Source organism: Euprymna scolopes, chromosome 31 (genome assembly GCF_053919585.1).
Source record: "Euprymna scolopes isolate OS-2025 chromosome 31, ASM5391958v1, whole genome shotgun sequence".
Lineage (NCBI taxonomy): Eukaryota > Metazoa > Mollusca > Cephalopoda > Sepiida > Sepiolidae > Euprymna > Euprymna scolopes.
Window position 1 is genome coordinate 13,529,627 of NC_136512.1, and position 21,405 is coordinate 13,551,031.

The 21,405-nt window shown below is 34.5% G+C and overlaps 1 protein-coding gene across 2 annotated transcripts in view; it reads left to right on the forward strand.

The window, feature by feature from the left end:
- Positions 1–21,405, forward strand: part of LOC145255631 (uncharacterized) — a 165,614-nt gene that overhangs the window by 58,623 nt on the left and 85,586 nt on the right. The gene's annotated exons all lie outside the window — the stretch shown is intronic.

The window sequence follows — 21,405 nt, forward strand, 5'->3', positions numbered from 1 at the left end:
TGTTTTTACTTCTGTCTTTTTATCATACATCCTGTCTCCACGGCTTTTCATTTTATGGTATATCGTGCATTTTATCCTCCTATCTATGTACATAAATATGAAGAGGGTTGACATTTTGCAAATTATGATCTGCAAAAGTTTTTTATACAAATTTTGATTTATAACATTTATTATTCATATAAAAAAAAATACAAGATACAGTCAATTATTTCCTTATTCCATGGAGTTTCAATTTTTTTTTTTTTTTTTTTAATTTTTACAAACAGTTAGCAAAAACCAATTTTATATAGTGTCATGGTGTAAATGTTGAAAAGAATAACAAAGACTCGGAAACAGTGAAATGAATCTGTGAAAAAACTATCGTTTTCTCAAATATTTTACTTTTCTATATGATTTCTTAATTAATGTATTATACAGAAACGATGTTAGTTGAGTGGAATCTGCGCTCAACTGAAGGTCAAAGTAAAGTTACGGCTGTTTTCGGTTCAGACTGCTGCAAAATAGAAACTGATCACCGGAAGTGACGTCAGGAATAGTCCATTGTCAGAATCTGCAATGGTGCCACCCCAACATGTAGACTTAGCTATAATTTTTAATGGCGTTTCCACCATTTTTTTTATACGGGGTGGGGGTGGGGGGTTATTACTACTTTTTTTATTTGCTTTAGCTGCAAAGAGACATCCTACCGGGCGCCAGACATTCATCCACTGTCTCATACATTCCAACCGAGATATCTTTTTAAGATTCTAACCATCTCTTTAGGAATGTCATCCAATATGCATGGTAGTAAGCAAACCAGGCACAAAATTTTAGTAGTATACTTTGTCATATCCTCTTTTGTGACATCAATAAGGAACCCACTCCCCGGGGAAATTCCTCGTCTGTTTAAGTGAGTGTCTTCATTCATTTAAAAACAACACACACACACACACACACACACACACACACACACACACACACACACACACACACACACACCGAGTACCAAAATATTAAAGTGATGTGACGATTCCAATATTTTTCTCCATTCTGTACTAAATTTCCGATTCCAATACAATTACCGATTCTGATTTTTTATAAATCTCTAAATATTTAACTATAAAGTTATTTTCCCTGATTTCTGTAAAATAAAAAAGTTTAATAAGCAGATTTTTCTAAACGTAAGATTATAATTGTGGGGGATGACCTATAGATTTTAGCTTTACTGGCATTTTAAAATCAATAAATATTTATTATTTATCATTATCAGCAATGGAAGATTTTCCTTTAAAAAAAAAAAAAAAAAAAGACAAAAGAATCGTTTTGGCATCGGAAAATAGGCATTATTTTTTTTACTCTGATACCCAAATTTGCCGATCCCCCCCCCCCCGATTCTCGATTTCCATTAATCGTCCCAACACTAATTAAGTGAAATTGTGTGTGTGTGTGCGTACATTACCCTACCAAACTACTCTGTCAATTTTCAGTCTACAGACTCGAGATTTAACATAAGGGGTATTGAGATTTGGGAAAATCTTTTTAATTGGTTTTCGGCCAGGAATTTGGCTATCAAGGGGTCAAAGTTCAACGATTTGATCTTCGCCAATTGTGGATTTAAATATTTGAAATTTTATAAATGTAGGTTACTTGGACGTGGATCAAAGTTTTTAATTTCATTTGAGCCCAAAACAAATGTTAAAGGGTCAAATTTGGGGTCAAAGATAAAAAAATGTTCATCGGTTTTTGGCCGAAAATTTGGCTGCAAAGGGGTCAAAGTTAAAAAGATTTGACCTTTACGGTCTCTAGTAAACTATTCGACCAGTTTTGGGTCTAAACATTTGAAATTTTATATAAAGGGTATTCAAACATGCAGCAAGCTTTTTAATCAGTTTTTGGGCGAAAATTTAGTTGCTAAGAGGTCAAAGTTGAAAGAGTTGACCTTTGCAGACTCTACCAAACTCCTCCGCCAATTTTGGGTCTAAACACTTGAAATTTTAGATTTAGGTTATCTGGGCATGCGTCAACCTTTGTAATATGCCCATGAAGTTATTAACAGTACATAGGGCCCGAGCAAAGCCGGGCTGAACTGCTAGTGTATATATAAATTAAAACTCTGTAAATTAGGATTAACAAAAATTTATTCTTCGAAGAAACGCAATGAAGATTCATAAAATTCCTTTTTGCGGAGTTGCATATATATATATATATATACTGTTACGGGCCAGTATGAAGTTGAGTCGGGGTGGATGTCCCCTGGTAAGAATCTTATGACTCTAGGTCAGCGCTTCACCCTATGTTGTCCATAAAACAATATAAAAATAAAAATGAAATAATGACAACTAAAGTGTCGTCCACGATTTGTGACCTATTTGACACATTGTCTGAGGTCCTCATTAGCACATTTTATTCCGAACGATTCAAACTCAAAGCAAGAATGACACAACGCTAAAATCTTAAAACACAAATTTTATTCAACATCCTTAAATTTAATATCACACCGCAGTAGGTTGGGGTGAGGTCGGATGATAAAAAAAAAGGAAACATCATAAAAGAAAGAAAAGAAAACAAGGTGACAAACAAAAAAAAAATAATATAAGAGACAATGTATATACCATTTCCATTATGGTATGACAGTTCGGCCAAGGACAAGGAGCGAGTATATCAGGATGAGGAAATCATAATAGTCACTTAACTTTATCCAATTAGACTTTTGTGTTTCATAATGTCTCCGCAAAGTTCATCATTCGCGAGATTTTTCCTGTTTGGTTACTTCTTGGATGGGGACGTCCGTCGACATGACGATATTTTTGTTCATTGCAACCTTCTTATTCATCTTTAATATCTTCGCCGTGAACTTTCCATGATGTCCATTCTCGGCCGAAAGAATTCAACTCCTGTTTATTTCAGGGAAATCTGTTTACGCTGCGCTTTGGGTATTCCTAAGCATCACCGGCTCATAGCGAATTTTTTTTTTTTTTTTTTTTGATTCATTATTCGCTCAAAGTAAACAAAACTATCGGTCTATTTGACAACGTTCACTGCTCTCCCCAGTCTCTTTTTCTTTTGTTTTTTTTTTTTCTTGCCTCAATTTTTTTATACGAACGCTATCGTTTATCACCGTTAAAACAAACGCTCAGTTCAAAAACTGCTTTCTTTATTCGTCCTCTTCGACTTCACTTTTTCTTTCTCTCCCTTTTCATCAGCTTCGCTGATACTGGGCTCTCTTGCGCATTGCATTTTCAGAGGCAGGGAGGTGTGTGTGTGTGTGTGTGTGTGTGTGTGTGTGTGTGTGTGTGTGCACCTCGAACGCTAGTGCGTTTATTTGTTTGTTATTATTTATTTTTTTTTTTATTGAATTTAAATTCATGCTCGCCGAAGGCAAGGGGGTGCATGCTTTCATATTTAAATTTAAATTCACCGTTTGCCGTAGGCGTTCCCTAAGAGATTAAAAAAAAAAAAACTATTTCTTATTCCGTTATGATTATTTCCTAATTTATCAACCGATATCAACCAGCCTCTCTACCAATATATATATATATATATATATATATAATTATCCTTGTTCCCACATTTATAAAAAATTTAATATAAATGTTTGAATATTTCTAATTTTTAAAAATATTTCCAGTAATTGTCACGCCAGTACTTTGAACTGTGTACTTTGGAAAGAAAATTTATATATTTCATTTTTAAGCAAGAACATATAATTTGACCTAATGACCTTTAATTGAAATAGGAATGGAAAAATTCAACAAAGTTGGATTGTTCGTTTCTATGAAAAGGCTAAGGTTTACATGTACCGAGCAAAGTTTACATTTCGGCATCCAAAATGAAAATGATTAAACTTGTTTCTGCGCATACTCTTCTGAATTAATAAAAACAAGAGCATTCTAAGTAAATCATATGCATTTCTCCGAATTTATAAAAATTGGTGTTTTCAATCCACTTTGAATGCTACAATAAAAAAAAGGCAGAATTTTTTTCAATAAAGTAAGCCAGATTTGTCACCTCAGCTCCCCTCTGGTAGGTCTAGAGGCTGCTGCTGTCATCTCAACTCATACAGTCATAAGGATATGCACGCAGATATCAATGAACACACACAACTCGTTAACTCTGTAATTATCGTCTGCTCATCAAAGACCCATGTATAACTCTACTTATTGAAATATCATAAACCTTTCTCATCAAACTTTCTTTTTACTATGAAAACAAATGAAATATTGATTGTTAATAACTTTTTAGTGAAATATAATTTGTATAATTGAGTGTAAAAGGTTTTACGTCGATATTTCGACCCGTGAATAATTCACAGCCGTTAAATTATCGATTCAGGCTTTTTCAGTATTTCAGCTAAAAAATGTCATGTTATGTTATGACGTCATAAATGATGAAGTAACAAAAGGATGACATCATCCGTAAAACAAAGAACATAGAATAACATGTAGGGAGTGATGTTTATTTTTCAGCTTTCAACATGAAAATGCTTTAATTCGTTTATGTGCATATCTCCCTGCATATACATTCACCTGAATTACAAAAATGCATTCTAAACCAATCAGATGCATTCCTCTGAATTTATAAAAATTGCCATCTTGGATGCTATAAAAAGCCAGATTTCAGGCTTTCAGCTAAAGAATGTCAAAGATTTCAGTATTTCAGCTAAAGAATGTCATGTTATGTTATGGCGTCATAAATGATGAAGTAATAAAAGGAGGGAGTGATGTTTATTTTTCAGCTTTCAACAGGAAAATGCTTTAATTCGTTTCTGTACATATTTCCCTGCACATACATTCACCTGAATTTAAAAATAAAAGCATTCTAAACCAATCAGATGCATTCCTCTGAATTTATAAAAATTGCCATTTTCAATCCATCTTGGATGCTATAAAAGGCCAGATTTTTCTTTAATGAACAATTGAACTAAAATACACGACAGATCTAAGATCTACCTCTTATCATCTCTCCCCTCGCTCCTCTGTCAGGCCTGGGGACTGCTGTAATCTTAACTCACACATCCTGTCATAAGCATACACACGCAAACATTAATGAACACAGACACACAACTCAAACATTATCGTATGCTCAACAAAAACGAATGTATAAACTATTCATTGAAATATTCCTTTCTCACTGAACTTTATTTTTATTATGAAAACAAACTTTGACTCTTAACAACTTTTAATGAATTATAATTTGTATAATTAAGTGGAGAAATTTTTATGACGATTTTTAGATTTGTGAATAATTCACAGCCGTTAAATTATTGAACGAGGTTTCAATATTTCAGTTGTCCTTCGTTTTATAAAAGGACTCTAAAAATCATTGACAAACATTCTGTTTTTCCTACTGATGTAAATTTCCATTTTAAACATATATAAAAATGTCGCTTCTGTGAATTTGTCTCTGAGTTCATTATTTTGCTTGTGTTTATTATAAAATGTCTCTTGCTTCCTATTATTATATAAAAGGAACTGTGCATATTTGTGCGAGTTCATTCCTTATGGACTCCTAAACAGCTAGGTCGATTTTTGGAAAAAAATTATACTAATGTACTTATGTGCCTGGCAGTGTTTCTAGATAGCTTTTGTATCGGAATGTCTTCGATAAGTATCGATAATTGAAAAAAATCCGATGAAAGAAGGAATAGGCGATTTTGTTAACGCCTTATACAGCTTAATATTGAAGTTTTATTACCTCAAATGCAGAAAGGCCCAGCATATAAAATCAACAGTAGGTTCTTTGATATGATAGGATTGCGTTCAAAATGTTTCTGCTTAGAGCACGAGTGAACCATGATACTTGACTTTTGCATTTTAAACTTTGATTCAAGCCATTATCACCGCTCAAGTAAAGAGGCCCAGCATATATATTATCATTTTTTAATAGCTACAGACACTAGTGTTTCATCCTTTCAGGAATCATCAGTGCAGGAAATCACAATTACAATTAAAATTCGGACCTGGCATGAAACAAATCCACATGGCCAACGGTAACTATGAGAAATACAGTTGAAATTTAAACATTTTTTTTAAATGCCCAAATGGTAATAGTGATGGAGTAAGACTGTGTGTGTGTGAGAGAGAGAGGACACTTGTCAACCTCTATACACAACGAAGTTTTGGTCTACAGACTTGAAATTTGGTATATAGGGTAGTCAGATATGTGGAAAACTTTTTAATCTGTTTTCATCTGGGAAAATTGAAAAATTGGTACATGGAACCCATCGGATTTTTATCTGCGTGTCAGCTGTTTCACGAGGTTTGAAAACACTTTAAAGATCTTGGTAAGCTGGCCTAATGGTTATCGTACTTAACTCGCTGTCTTTAGGTTTTGGTTTCAATAGCTCGAGTATTTTTTTTTTTTTTTTTTTTTTTTTTTTTTTTTTTACAAGAAGTGAACTGTTTAGAAAAAACATAATACTCGCAGGCGTATGTCTCGGTTTCTTTCCGTTTTTTTTTTTTTTTTTTTTTTTTTAATTTCATTTTTTTTTTTTTTTTTTTTTTTTAGGAATGTAACGTTATGTATAATATCTATGGTATTTTTGTTTGTAAATAAGAATTCTGCATTAATTAAAATATATTTTGCATATTTTACGACCAGGCAATGCTGTTTGGCTTGCTAGTGTGTGTGTGTGTGTGTGCCGAGGTAAGTGGAGAGCACATACAGTACCTTGTATTCTCAAATAGTCACCCATCTGGTGCTGACCAGGCTCATCATTGCTTAATTTTGGTGATCTGGCGAGAACCGGTGTGTCAACGTGATTGTGCCGAATGTATTTGTAACTGGAATTAAAACAGCGCCGACTCAGGAGAGGTATGGTTGGATATTGTGCAAATCTTGCCACAAAAAAAAAAAAAAAAAAAAATTTACACGCAGGCACACTTTAGTGTATATCCATAGTCTGGCAAGACTGAAACGGAATCATATATATATATAATATAAAGCTGAACGTGTGTGTGTGTGTGTCTGGTCACGAATAGACTCCTATATGGTTGACTATTATAGAAAACTGATCACATATAATGATAGAAGATGTATCGAGACACAGGAATGGGTATGTTTGATCTGGCAGAACGGTGGCTTATTAAAATTGTGGGGTCTGCGTTTGCGCCTGGTCCACAAAGTATGGAAATAAAAAGTTAAAAAAAACGGTTACAAGTGTTTTTGATATAGATGTACATAATAATACTTTGATAAGTATGTTTTAACTTAAATAGTGATGGTATAATAAAATTGTGGGGCCTGCGTTCATGCCTGGCCTCCATAGAATGGAAATAGGCACAAACTTTAAAGATTTTTTATATCTATCTGCGTAAGTATACTTTGATAATTATGTTTTCAGTTTGAAGAAATATGGTATGATAAAATTATGGGGTGTCCGTTCGCACCTGACCTCCATAGAATGGAAATATGTCACAAAGTTTAACAAGGTTTTTTTAATATAAATCCACAGAATATTGTGATAAGTGTTTCAGTGTGAACAGGTATGGTATAATAAATTATGGGGTTTATCTATTTTATTTTTACTTTCATCATATTTGGCTTTGGTTTTGATACCCCCAAATTCGAATCTATCTCTTTACAACCCTTCCTTTTCATAACCTATCATACTTTCATAAATCAGAGTCCATTTTCTGCAGGCTGTTTTTGAACCCAGTCAACGACGGGTAATTTTTGCTAGTGTATATATATATATATATATATATATATATATATATATATATATATATATATATACGATTATAAGAAAATATATTCTATTCAAGTATACAAGTATATCTTCTATAAATATTTAGAATTGTAACAAATATAAGCTCAATGAAACCGAATTTTCACTTTCAGAGCATGTATATCATAAGTTATCATTCCAAAACGAGATGTACTTAATTCTTACCTAGAACTACCCGCCTGTCTAACTCTATACTGCCGGCCTACTTTCCAGCTGACTTGTAAGAAATTCTCTTACTCGTTTTTGCCTTTGGCAGAATGAAAGAGACACAGAAAAGCAACAAGGCTCACCTTAAAATCCAAGAATATTTTATTTATAAAAGGTAATAAATGAGTCCATATTGCCAAAGAGTGCCCTCTTTAGCTTCAGCCAAATGGCGGGTAGTTCATGCCTTGAAAGGCGAAGGTAGTTTTCTTCTTGTGGAAGATGCTGGTAGAAATGGTTAAGGGTTCTCGAAATCCTTCCAGACTGGTCGAACAACGCACATTGCGATCGATGTTCATAAAATAGTATGCCCCCCTGCGGGCAATGATAATGAAGTAATTAATCCGTAGAACATTTTAGCCTCAGGCTTGTATCCGCATTTAAATGAGCGGAGATAACAAATGGATTAGAATCCTGCCTTAGTTCATTAGACACGGAGCGAGATAACTCGCGTCAGCTTTGCTCGATGCTGGATGGAAATCTGTTTTAAGAAACACAATATTCCCGCCAAATTCTGAATCCTCCGCAGCAACTGAACAATGCAATATCATTGGTCGAAATAACCGCGTGATTGGAAAATCCAGCGGTTATCGCCCTTGCATTCTGAAATTTCTAACAGACTACATGGTCATCCTCAAGTCTAATGTAAACAAGTTCTTGCTGTGCCACCCTCTAAAATAATCAAATTCTACCCAATTTTCACCACTAACGATTACTACACTGTTATCTCGGTGACCACCATACACTCATTAATCCTTATCCTTGAGTAGCCCTCTGGACTTGATAAGAAGTGACTCTCTTGTAAAAAAACAAAACAAAAGAAACTTCTAAAAGCCATCCAACACATGCCAGCGTGATGTAAAACAGCCACTACACCGGTAATGATTATCTTTGCTGTCTATGGATGCTGACCCATTAATAAACGTCAGCCTGGGCAGGGGAGGAGAGTCCTTGGTACTAAAGCTAACAGTCCAGGCCATTGTTGAGATGGCTTATTTACTGTTGGCTAAAATATGTCTCTGGTTTTGTGCAGTTCTAGGTGGTCCACCTTCCCAGGCTTTACCGTCTCACTTTGAGCAGGAGTTAGTGTATTTGACCAGTAAGGGTAGTGAATCTCTCAACAAAAGCTTCATTCTAGGGCAATTGCTCTTGACATATTAAAGGCCTTTGATAGAGTATGGCATAAAGGCCTATTTCACAAGATCTCCAGCTATGGTATAGCTGGAAGTGTCTTCTCAATTATTAAATCATTTCTCTGATAGGCTCATAGAAGTAGTGGTTGATGGGCAGAAATCAGAAGCTCACAGTATTAATGCTTGAGTCCCTCAGGGGTCCATCCTGGGCCCAACTCTCTTCCTGATCTACATCAATGATCTCCCAAAACACATGCTGACATTTCTGCTGACGACACTACCATCTATGGCAACACATCAAAAGCCATAAATGACCAAATTCTCTCTGATTCTCTCTCCTCTGATCTTGAGCGCATGGTACAATGGGGGGAAAAGGCAGCTGGTTACTTTTAATGCATCTAAAACCAAGCTCCTACCTTTAAATCATCAATGCACTGATCCCTGCCTGGCATTAATTGAAATGGGGGGCTCTCGTCTTGGAGAAACCTCATGTTTTGACAAGCTTCTGGGTTTGACTTTTACTCCTGATCTGAAATGGAACATGTATATCAAATCTGTTGCCAAGGTCTCTGGGAAAATGGTGGGATCGTTCTACCGCTTCAGTAGATATCTCACTGCTGATGCAATTCTCTATCTATATAAAAGCCAAGTTCGTCCAAGGATGGAGTAATGTTGCCACATCTGGGCGGGAGCTGCTAGAAACTTATCCTGCCTTTACTAAGTACAAAATCGACTTTGTAGCTTAGTGGGGGATGCCCTTTTCTCTTCCCTACAACCTCTTTCCCACAGAAGGGACGTTGCGAGCCTATATTTGTTTTATCATTCTTTCCATGGCAAGTGCTCGTCTGAGCTCCAATCTCTGGTCCTCCCTCGCCAATCTTTCATGAAAAACACCTGTCTAGCTGAAACCACTCAACAATTTCCTCCACTCTTTATCTGTGCCCAAGTCAAAATGTAGACTCCATGAACAAAGTTTCTTTCTTAGAACTGCACGCTTGTGGAATTGTCTTCCGTTTGCCTGTTTCCCAGCTGACTACAACTTGGTTGTCTTCAAGTCTAACATAAACAAATTCTTGATGAACCGTCCCCTTAAGTAATCCAATCTACCAAATTTCCATTACTAACAATTTCTACGATATTATCCCATTGATTACTGTACACTCAATAACCCTTATCCTCGAGTGGCCTATGGGCCGTGATAAGTGGTGACTGCTATGTAAAAAAAAAAAAAAATATATTGGAAAAGAAAGACAAATACAGCATAATAAAAGGGCTTCTATTTGGGATGATGCGCCATGTAGGGAGTTGAGCAGCGAGATGTCTGTTCACATCACATTTAAATTTTCGACGACTCCCACCTCCCACGCAGTGTGATGATGTATGGAAGTGAAACCGGAACAACGTTGCATGGAGAGAAATGATATGAGAATGATATGAAGGATGTATGATGCGAGTCTTAAAGACATGCTTGGATCTGATGATCTCAGAGGAAGATTAAATCTGGGGAGTATAAGATGTGTGCAAAACTGAAGACTTTGATGGTATGGTCACTTTGAGAGGATGGATGAGAGTTCTTGCGTCAGGTTAGTTGATGTGGAACAATTACACTAACAGCGTTAGTTGGCAAGGAAAAGCTAAGGAAAACATGGGAGGAAGTAATTAAAATGGACGTGAAGGATGAATAAAGACCTGGTCAGAGATAGGTTGGTTTGGAAGTAAAAACAGTCCAATGTAAACAAATTCTTGTTGGACTCCCCCACCCACTTAAATAATCAAATCCTACCCAATTTGCACCAGTAACGATCACCACACTGTTATCTCACTAACTACCGTTCACTCATCGACACTTAAGTGATTACCGAGTCAGATAAATTCTCATTGATTAACAAAAATGAATTACCTAAATTTCAAGGAAAAAAACAAAAATGGAGGAGAAAGTGTAGTGTGGTACTTTAACTTGTTAGAGGCCATCTTGGAGCGTCTTTGTGTATAGCCATGAACCACACCGACATTCAATATGAACTGGGGTATAAAAGGTTGTACTTAAGTGAAGGAAGAAATCGAGGAATATATATATATATATATATATATATATATATATATATATATATATAATGTGTGTGTGAATAAATGGCAGTTATATTCCAAAATTCATGATGTTGACCATCTTATAATTTATTCCTGTAATTCAGTTGACTTATACAATTCTTGACAGTATCTGTTTTGTAGCGCAAAATCTATCATTTAATTATATCAATCAGTGAATCTATTATACCCTTAACGCCATATTGAATATGGCGTATTTGAAAAATATAAAGGTATTTGCAGCTTCTCATCCAGTCTTCGGATTTTAATCATGTCAAATCACATTTCATTTCCTTTTGACGGATTGATTGTTGCTATTTCTTCTGATGAGTTAATGGCAAAATAGATTCACTGATTGATGTAATAATTAAGTGATTGATTTTGTGCTACAAAAGAGATATTGTCAAGAATTATATAAGTCAACTGAATCAAAGGAATAAATTATAAGATGGTTAACATCATGAATTTTGGAATATAACTTTTTGTCATTTATTCTATATATTGCTATGTAATTACATTGAGCTTCCAAAATAAGGATTGATATATATTATAAGAAAATATATTTCTACAGAAATATATATATTATTCTTTATGTAGTCGTATCTTGCTACGATCTGCAAACCGTTTCGATCATAATTGATCTAATCAAGCAAGATTTAAAAATTCAAAATTTGGAAAGGGATGTACTGATGAGATCAATTATGATTGAAACGGTCTGCACATCGTAGCAAGATATGACTGTATTTATATAAAGAATAATAAACGCATATAAAACATAATTTGCTCTCTTTGATTGAGCACTATCAACAACCCTTGTTGAAATTGAATTATTAATTTTTGGATATCTTTCTACGTGGAATTTATATATATATATATATATATATTATACTACCTGTGACCCGTTGGGTCAGTATGTTAGATAAGCTATGGAATTAATGTATGAGCGTGACACTTCTGACGTAAAGAAAATAGTTTTTGTGACATAACAAACATTTCTATGAAAGTATGTTAAAATGAAAAAAATAATATAGATAGATTTCTATGAGTCGTTCTGTTTATAATTGTTCATTTTTGAAAAAAAAAAACAACTAACTCACAGCCATTGCATTAAAAGTGGTTTGCCATACTTATAGGTAAATGTGCACTGAACAGATACCATAATACTTAAAGTTAAATTCAAATTTTGATATGTCTTTTTTAAATGAAATTGTTAGTTGAAAATACAGAATAGTTAAAAAAAAAAACACTCTCCCCATGTTAAGAATGGCTTTTTAAATAGAAAATGAAAATAAAATGTAACTTTTCTTTCATTTATTTTAAACAAACATTCATGACCGATTGGGTCAAATATTTAATTTATGTTAATAAGGTCAATAAAACTAAGACAATGTGAAAATGAACAATGTAAAAAAAAAAAAAAAAAAAAAAAAATTAACAATTGTTTATTTGGATAATTTAAACACAAAAAAAAAACAATTGGGACGCTGAAAACGTACACAGTAAAACAATACGTTTTATTGTGTTGATTATTTATTTGTAAAAAAAAAACATTTTCGGGGTTATTTATTTATGTTGGTAGTGTAGAAGAAAATGTGTGAATGTTTTTAAGAAAGGTGTATTAAAAATGAAGAATAAATTTTTAAAAGGAAGAACGTGGGTAAATCGCCATTGTAAAATGCTCTTATAGTTGTCAACGGGTTGATTTATTTGTAAGAAAATTGCGACAGTATAGTTGTAATACAGAATAGTTGCAAAACATCCCCACCCTTCTCATGTTAAATAATAATTTCTAACTAATAACGCTAATACTTCAGTCCGCAGGTCAAATTCTGCAAAAGTAGCAATTTGTGTTTATTTGTTTACGCTGGTATGAGTGTGTTTATGTACACATACGCAACCGGAAGTCGTAAAACGGATGTGTGGTTACAACACTCATTACAAGGTCATTTGAGTTTTATAATTATATATATGCAGAGTTGCCCAGAAAATGTAGTAAGGAGGAACATTCTTTTATTGTTTAAATTACCTGTAGTGTTATAAAAGATGCTGGAAGTGCTGACATCTGTGTATTTCTGGGCACGTTTAACAATGTTTGCAAATACTGCCTGTCGATCTTCCCTGTGATTCTCCTGATAGCATTAATAATGTTCTTCTTTAGTTGGTCTAGATTGTGAGGATTATTTGCATAAATTTTTTTATTTTAAAGTCCCCCAAAGATAAAAAAAAAAAAAAATCACATGACAAGTCCGGGGAACGCGGTGGCCATAACCCTTTGCTTATTCTCTCGTCTGTAAACTTGTCATGAGCTCGTGTCAGTAATCTGTGAGACGTGTGGTATGTAGCGTCATCTTGTTGGAAAAAGATCTGCATTTTGTCTTGTGGTGTCAGTTGGTGTGTAAGAGAAAGATTAGAGAGATCGGGCTCTTTTTAAGTGGGCCGCTTAATCTGACAAAAAAATTGATTAGAGAGATTGGGCTATTTTTAAGTAGGCCACCCTTTTCATATTTCAAGCGGACCTCCGCTCTTGGTCACAAAAAAGGTCCGCTTGAAATATAAAAAAAAAATAACAATAAAAATATTAAATACAAAAAGTAACATCGTTTTTCATGCTTCAAAAAACTCTCATAAGCTTTTAAATCATTATCATAGAAGAATACGTGGACTTTTAACATATATATAGGCTTCTTCAGTCTTTGACAGACTATGGATACCACGTAGGTGCCTGCGCGTTAAATTTTGTGGCAGAAGGTGCGCAATCTCCGACCACACCTCCTAAGTCGACATTGTTTAATACCAATGGCAAGTAAAGGTTCAGGACGACTGGAAACAAATGCCGAGATAAGCGGAGAGCACATACAGCGCCTGGAATTCCCAAACGGTCACCCATCTGGTACTAACCACATTCAACGTTGCTTAATTTTGGTGATCTGATGAGAACTGGTGTATCAACGAGATTATGACGTGTGTGGGTAATATATATATATATATATATATATATATATATATATATATATATATATATATGAAATAACAGGGTTTTATAAATGAAAAACATAGAAATACACCACTTTACAAGCAAACATTTTTATACAAGAAATAAGAATATAAAAGTTACTTTCAACCACTAGCAACCCATACTCCTTATCTGTGCCTAAATTTAAACGCACATTCCATGAACAAGCTTTTTTTTCTTAGAACTGCCCGCCTGTGAAAATCGGTTCCCGCTGGCTGGCCTGGTTTCCACCTGACTACAATATGGTCGTCTTCAAGTCCAATGTAAACAAGTTTTTCTCAAGCCATCCCCTAAATCAAATTCTATCCAATTTCCACCATTAACGATTACTACACTATTGTCTCTTACACACATCAATCCTTATCCTCGAGTGGCCTTTGTGCCAAGGTATTGATACCATCCTCCCAGGCATAACTTATTTTTTCTTTTAGCTAGTGTAGTATATATTATCATGATACAGTCCTCCCAAGAATTACCATACCTTTTTGGAGTGACGGTTGTAATATACTAGTAAAAAAATAATAACAAGCTACTGTTAGCATATTTTTGTCAGTAAATATAACGACCAGTGTTACTGTTGTTCTCTTAAAATAACATTTCGTTTATAAACATACCGGCATGAGTCCATCGTCGCTCTCACCCCACCGTTCTGACCCCGTCCTCCTCTATACCCAAGCGTCTAACATCTTGCAACTTTTTTCTTCTCTCTCTCTCTCTCTCTCTCTCTCTCTCTCTCTCTCTCTCTCTCTCTCTCTCTCTCTCTCTCTCTCTCTCTCTCTCTCTGCTAGATGGGCGGTTCCCTTATTCACCGTAAGCATTCGTCTTCTTGGAAACCTCACTCCTCTACCCTCCAGACTATTTGAGTTAAAAAGTGTTTTTGTCTACTTGGATAAAAATAAATAAATAAATAAAATAAAAAAATAATTTAAAATGAACGACAAAAAAAAAAAAACAACCCTATATACCTTCATTCTCATTCTAAAGTCCAATGCGTAAAAGTGTTTGTTTGTCTGTTTGTTTGATTACAAAGAAAAAAAGAAAAAAAAATTAAAATAAAACAAATATATGCGAGGTGCCTTCGATAAGTTTCCAGACTTTGTCATATGAACACTTTCATTGATAGTACACACATGAAACTCAAGTCTCCTTCGAAGTAATCTCCCCCGGCTGCAATGCACTTGTTGCACCATTCCAACAACTTCTGGGAGGCCCCCATGGAAGCATGGAAGTCTTCTGTGAGCGTGTCAATTGTCGCAACCTCTTTCATCTCCTCAATTGTCTCATAACGATGGTCACCAAGGTTTTCCTTGAGCTTCTTGGGGAATAACTAAGTCATAGGGGGGATGAGGAACTGTTGATGCCCATGTTGGTCAAATAGTCTGTGACAAGGATGGAGTACTCTTGGGACACACTTTACGCAAATCTTCCACGTCCTCATTTTCTCGCTAAGTATTGTGTGTACAGTTCCCACACTGGCATCAAACTGTGCACTTATTCTCTCTATAAACACACGACGGTTCTTATCCATGAAGTTCTTTATTTGGCCAATCAACTCTGGTGTTCTGACTTCCTTACTCCTCCCACACCTCTTATAATCCCTCACAGACTCTCTGCTTTCCTTGAATCTCTTATGCCACTCAAAAACTGATGCTCGATTCATGCAAGATAGTCGAAAACCAGTCTGAAGCATTCCATGCGTTACTGTGGCATTTTTTCCAAGTTTAAAACAATTTTATTGCATATCGTTCTTCTAAAGTGTCCTCACGTCCAGACTGTATTTTTGAAATTCGCCAGCTGTGACAATCAGGCTTTAGTAGGGTGTATTACAATTCCTGCTATAACTGTTCATTTGAACCTAAAATCATAAAAATTAGCCAATCATCTCATAAGATGTACAGAAATAACTGAATTTTCAAGAGTCTATAACAATTTTAAATGCTTGTACAAGATAAAAAGTCTGGAAACTTTTTGAAGGCACCTTGTACCTACCCGTATTCTCATTCTTTGCTTTTATAATAAAGACAAATGTGTATTTATTTGTCTATAAATACTAGAATTAATCTCAGAACTTTTATATCCCTTTACAAAGATGAAAATCTCTAAAATTCAAGCTTAAGGAGTCTTAGGAAAAAATGAAATTCAGGGAATCTTTCTTAATCATGTCGCATGTTTGGTGCGGATTGCGAATCCAAATGACTTATTCTTCGCTATTCCCTCCGATACAGGGCAAGTTGGTTGATGGACGGCCAACTGCTGAGAAATGTCCAATTAAAAACATTTCCTCCCCACTTTCTTCTTGGCTTTCCTCTGGCTCTTTTGCCTTCTAACATATCCTCAAAGCATAACTTTGACACAGCAGTGGTTGATCGTTTGACATGGCCAAAAAGTTTAAGGATTTTACTTTTGATTTTAGCAAATAGTGGGTAGATTAGTAGTGGGTAGAAATTAGACATTTTGTTTTGTTTTTTTTCCGATCAGACATTGTTTTGTTTTTTTCCAATCAGACATTGTTTTGTTTTTTTTTCCGATCAGACATTGTTTTGGTTTTTTTTTTCCGATCAGACATTGTTTTGTTTTTTTTTTCCGATCAGACATTGTTTTTTTTTTTCCGATCAGACATTGTTTTGTTTTTTTTTTCCGATCAGACATTGTTTTTTTTTTTTTCCGATCAGACATTGTTTTTTTTTTTTCCGATCAGACATTTTGTTTTTTTCCGATCAGACATTTTGTTTTTTTCCGATCAGACATTGTTTTGTTTTTTCCGATCAGACATTGTTTTGTTTTTTTTCCGATCAGTCATTGTTTTGTTTTTTCCGATCAGACATTGTTTTTTTTTTTCCCCCGATCAGACATTATTTTGTTTTTTTCCGATCAGACATTTTGTTTTTTTCCGATCAGACGATGTTCCGTAATGTGATTTTGAAACACTTCAATGCGATTGACTAGTTGTTTAGATCATGTGATACAACCAAGTTCATATAAAACTATTGGAAGGACATAAATTAAATAAACCTTTACTTTAACAGTTATCGGCGCCTCTTTTTGATTTTAGAATGATGCTGTGTTTTTGGAAAGCCGCCCAACCCGGCCCGATTCTGTGTTTCAATGATCACTGGAGACAGTCAGTTTATGCCCTAAATAAATGAATTGGGTGACCTGTCTGATGGGTTTACTGTGAAACGTCATGTTTAGGTTAAACTATGATTTAACTGTAGATATACATTCTGTTTTCTCTTTGTTTATTTCTAATCCTATTTCTTTCGCATTCTTTGCTAATGCATAGACAAAAACTTGAAGTTTATGGGTGCATTCATTAACAAGAGCGATGTCATCAGTGTAGGAGTGGTTGCAGATGATTTGTTCATTTAAAAAAAAACCGCTTTGTCAAGTCTCTTCTCCGTGTCTAATGCCTAGGGATGAAATTTAATGCAAATCTGAAATATTTAAATTTTCAATTGGGAAGTTGTGTTGGTATTATGCTCCTTAGAACCTTTTAAAATACTAAAAAAAAAAAAAAAAAAAAAAACTGATATATGATGATACTGAACCTTATGTCTGGAAGCCTTACTCTAATTTTGGTCAAGATCGATAACATGCTGTTGATTCTAGAAAATCTCTAAAATTAAAGCTTAAGGAGTCTTAGGAAGATACTGAATTTCATGGAATCTTGTTTAATTAGTGACTAATGGCTATGGATCAAATTTAATGCAAAGCTGAAATATTTGAATTTTCAAAAGAGAGGTTTGTCTATAAATACTGGATATCCGTACTCAGGACGAGTAAAACGAATTCTTGGAACTCTTATGCTCCCTTACAAAGATTAAAATCAAGATGTAATGGTACTAAATCGTATGTCTAGAAGCCTTACTTTAATTTTGGTCAAGATCTATATGTTGTTTATAAAAAAATTCTAAAATTAAAACTTAAGGGTTCTTAGAAAGATACTGAAATTCAGGGAATTTTGTTGATCAAATTTAATGCAAATCTGAAATATTTGAATTTTCAAGTGGAGGGGGGGGGCATGTTATGCTACTTAAAATGCTGTTAAAATATTCCAAGAAACTGAAATCTTAGGAATTTCATTAATCTCTAATACCTATTTTTAAAACTTCACAAAAATCAAATTATCTGGATTTTCACAAAACTTTACATGAAACTAAATTTAATCAAATGTTGAAATGTTTAGAAGTGAAATCGAGAACTAAAAATTGGGGAAATATTTATTAATTGAGCCTTAAATTCAGATATTTCCTTGAATCAAAACCATGTAACGTATTCTTAAAAAGACATTTTTACAAATGGTTTCAGTCCAACTCTTTGCTTTCTCTACATAAAACAAAATTCAACTAAATATCCCCCCCAAAAATGTCAAAATGTTTAAGTTAAATGGAAAGAAAGTTATCCTAATTTCAATCAATTTTTTTTATAACTAGCATTTCAACCTGGCGTTGCCCGGGTGTTTGGAGGTGTATGTTGAGCAAAAGGAAAAAAAGCGGTCATTTTTTCTTTAAATTTGACCCCTATTATGACCCCTTAACATTTACTGCTTGGGACTCAAATCAAGTTAAGTTAGATCCATGTCCAAGGAACCTATATCTAAAATTTCAAGTGTTTAGACCCAAAATTGGCGGAGGAGTTTGGTAGAGTTCTCAAAGGTCAAATCGTTGAACTTTGACCCCCTTAACAGCCAAATTTCTGGCCCAAAATGGATTACAAAGATTTTCCCAAATCTCAGTGCCCTGTATATCAAATTTCGAGTCTGTAGACATAAAATTGAGTTATTGCATAGGGCAATGTATACAGACACACACACATACACTTTCACTTTTATAGATATATAGATTTAATATTGATCAATATTTAATATAGGAGTAAGTTTTTACTCTTTTGCTAACACTTTCTCTCTATGTCCTCATAAACACTGGAAAAAATTTAATAAGATGCAAATTTCTCTATATTCACCGGTTTTATTTTTTTAGTTTCCTTTGACAAGATGGCGGTTATAACATTTCTTTTTTTAAATTCTTATTCACCTCAAATAATGCACAATGCCACTTTGATATAAGGGGCTACTATTTGATACTGTATTTACAGGGACACTATCTAGAGAGTTGAGTAGCAAGATATTTGTTTACATTATACTTGAACTTCTGCATGTCGGTACAGGCAGGAAATCTGAAGGGAATTACAAAGTTTAGTAGTTCAAAGGAAGAAACTATTAAAGTAGGCTTTCTGGCATCTAGGAGTTTCTACAGTAAAGAGGTGGGATTTTGTTGCTTGTCAGGTTACTGAGGGATATTTACAAAAGTGGGACATAAATGCTACGATGGAACAGGGATTGGAGTTTGATAGTGCAGAGCCTATTGGGTTGGAGTCTTTTTTTGGGGCTCCAAGAAAAAGAGACTAGTGCCAGATGCAAATGTCCAGATGCAGCATTATGGTGATGTGTGTGAAACGGCACTAACCCTATCCGAGTTTAAGTGGCTTCACCCAAAGGAGGAAGTTCCACGGGAGCATGAAATTCAAAAACGTTCCCCAGTTGCATGTATACCACCGTTAGGAGAGATGACGACATTAAGTTTTTGCAACTCTTGTAGGGAGGTGTCGACGTCCTCCTACATACAGTGCCTGGAATTTCCAAATTGGTCACCCATTTTAGTAATAACCAGGCCCAACCTTTCTTAACTTCGGTGATCTGACAGGAACCAGTGTGCCAATGTGATCATGCCATATATTTATATTGTGGTGATTGGACAGAGGTCAGAGCTTGGTTGATGGTGCGGATATATTGGGTTCTGTCTAAAAGGGAGACTAGTGGTAGATGCATCAGCCCAGATGTGGCAACAATACCCCATGCATGGGTGAATGGTGGTTTCGTAAAGATATAGAATACTGTCTGGTGTGAGTAGTTTTCTAGCATGGTAGAGGGAGCTTACCTTCTTAGCAGCAGTCTTGGCAATGTTTTCAATATATTTGTTCCAATGCATGTTGCCTATGAATGTTAGGTTGAGGAGTTTGAACAAAGAGCTTTCAGGCAACGTATTACATGGCAAGTAATTGTCAAGAAGGTTTCTTGTTTCGGTAAATTTAAACTATCGTTACACCGGTGTGATTTTTGTGGGGAGGTGGTTGGCTGAATTGGCATCTGGTATGCATGCTACTGAATGCCATTCTAAATATCTTTGACACAAAGCGGAAATATTCATTTCACGTTTTGTTGTTCGTTTACATTTATGCAATTCTTGATCTACTTTTGGAAAAATTATTGGGGCGTGCAAGAGCCACAAAGTCTATTACATTTTGGTGCTGGATCCCAAAACATTTAAATATGTTTGCGTGACATCTTCAATGGTCAGGTCTAACCGTAATCCCAACCCTAATCCTAACCCTCTTTATCTTAGTTCAACATCATCGATTCCGCCAATGTTTTAGTTGGCGCGTTCGTTTACTGTGGAAGTTTTTCAATGATGTCTATTTTATAAAAACACTTTTAAATCTTAAAAATAAATAAATAAATAAATAAATAACAAAAACTTGCTTACATAACATCTTATATATAGCCTGAGGAATCCTAGCGTGGATGAAATGCGAAATATTCTGTGTAGCTTAGTTGCCATATATATTTTATAACTTACTACCTAGCTCTATCTACATATTGAGCACTCTTGAAGTAAATACTTAAAGTTTACGCATAAATTTATACTTTCATATATTACTTTATGTGATTAAATTAAGTAATCATATATAATATATATATATATATATATAATATATATATATATATAATATATTATATATATATATATATATATATATATATATATATAAACAATTAGCTGTACCGACCTAGTGTTGCCCGGGATCTGTTACATTTAAATCTGTTTGTAAATCTTTATATATCTATAAAAGTGTGTGTGTGTGTGTGTGTGTGTGTGTGTGTGTGAGGACATTTCTCAACCTATATAATCAACGAATTTTTTATCTACAGGCTTGAAATTTGTTATATAGGGTATTCAGATATGTGGAAAACTTTTTTTTAATTCCTTTTCATCCGGAAAAGGAAAGGGGTCAAAATTGAAAAATTGGTATATGAGGGTCATCGTATTTTTATCTGTTTGTCAACTGTTTCACGAATGCACATGCGTGAATCGTTCAAATGACAGATGACTTATGTTAAGAATAAGTAGGCTTGAAAACACTTTTTTAAAGGTTGTTAGGCTGGCCTAATGATTAGCATATTAGACTCACTGTTTTTAGGTTTT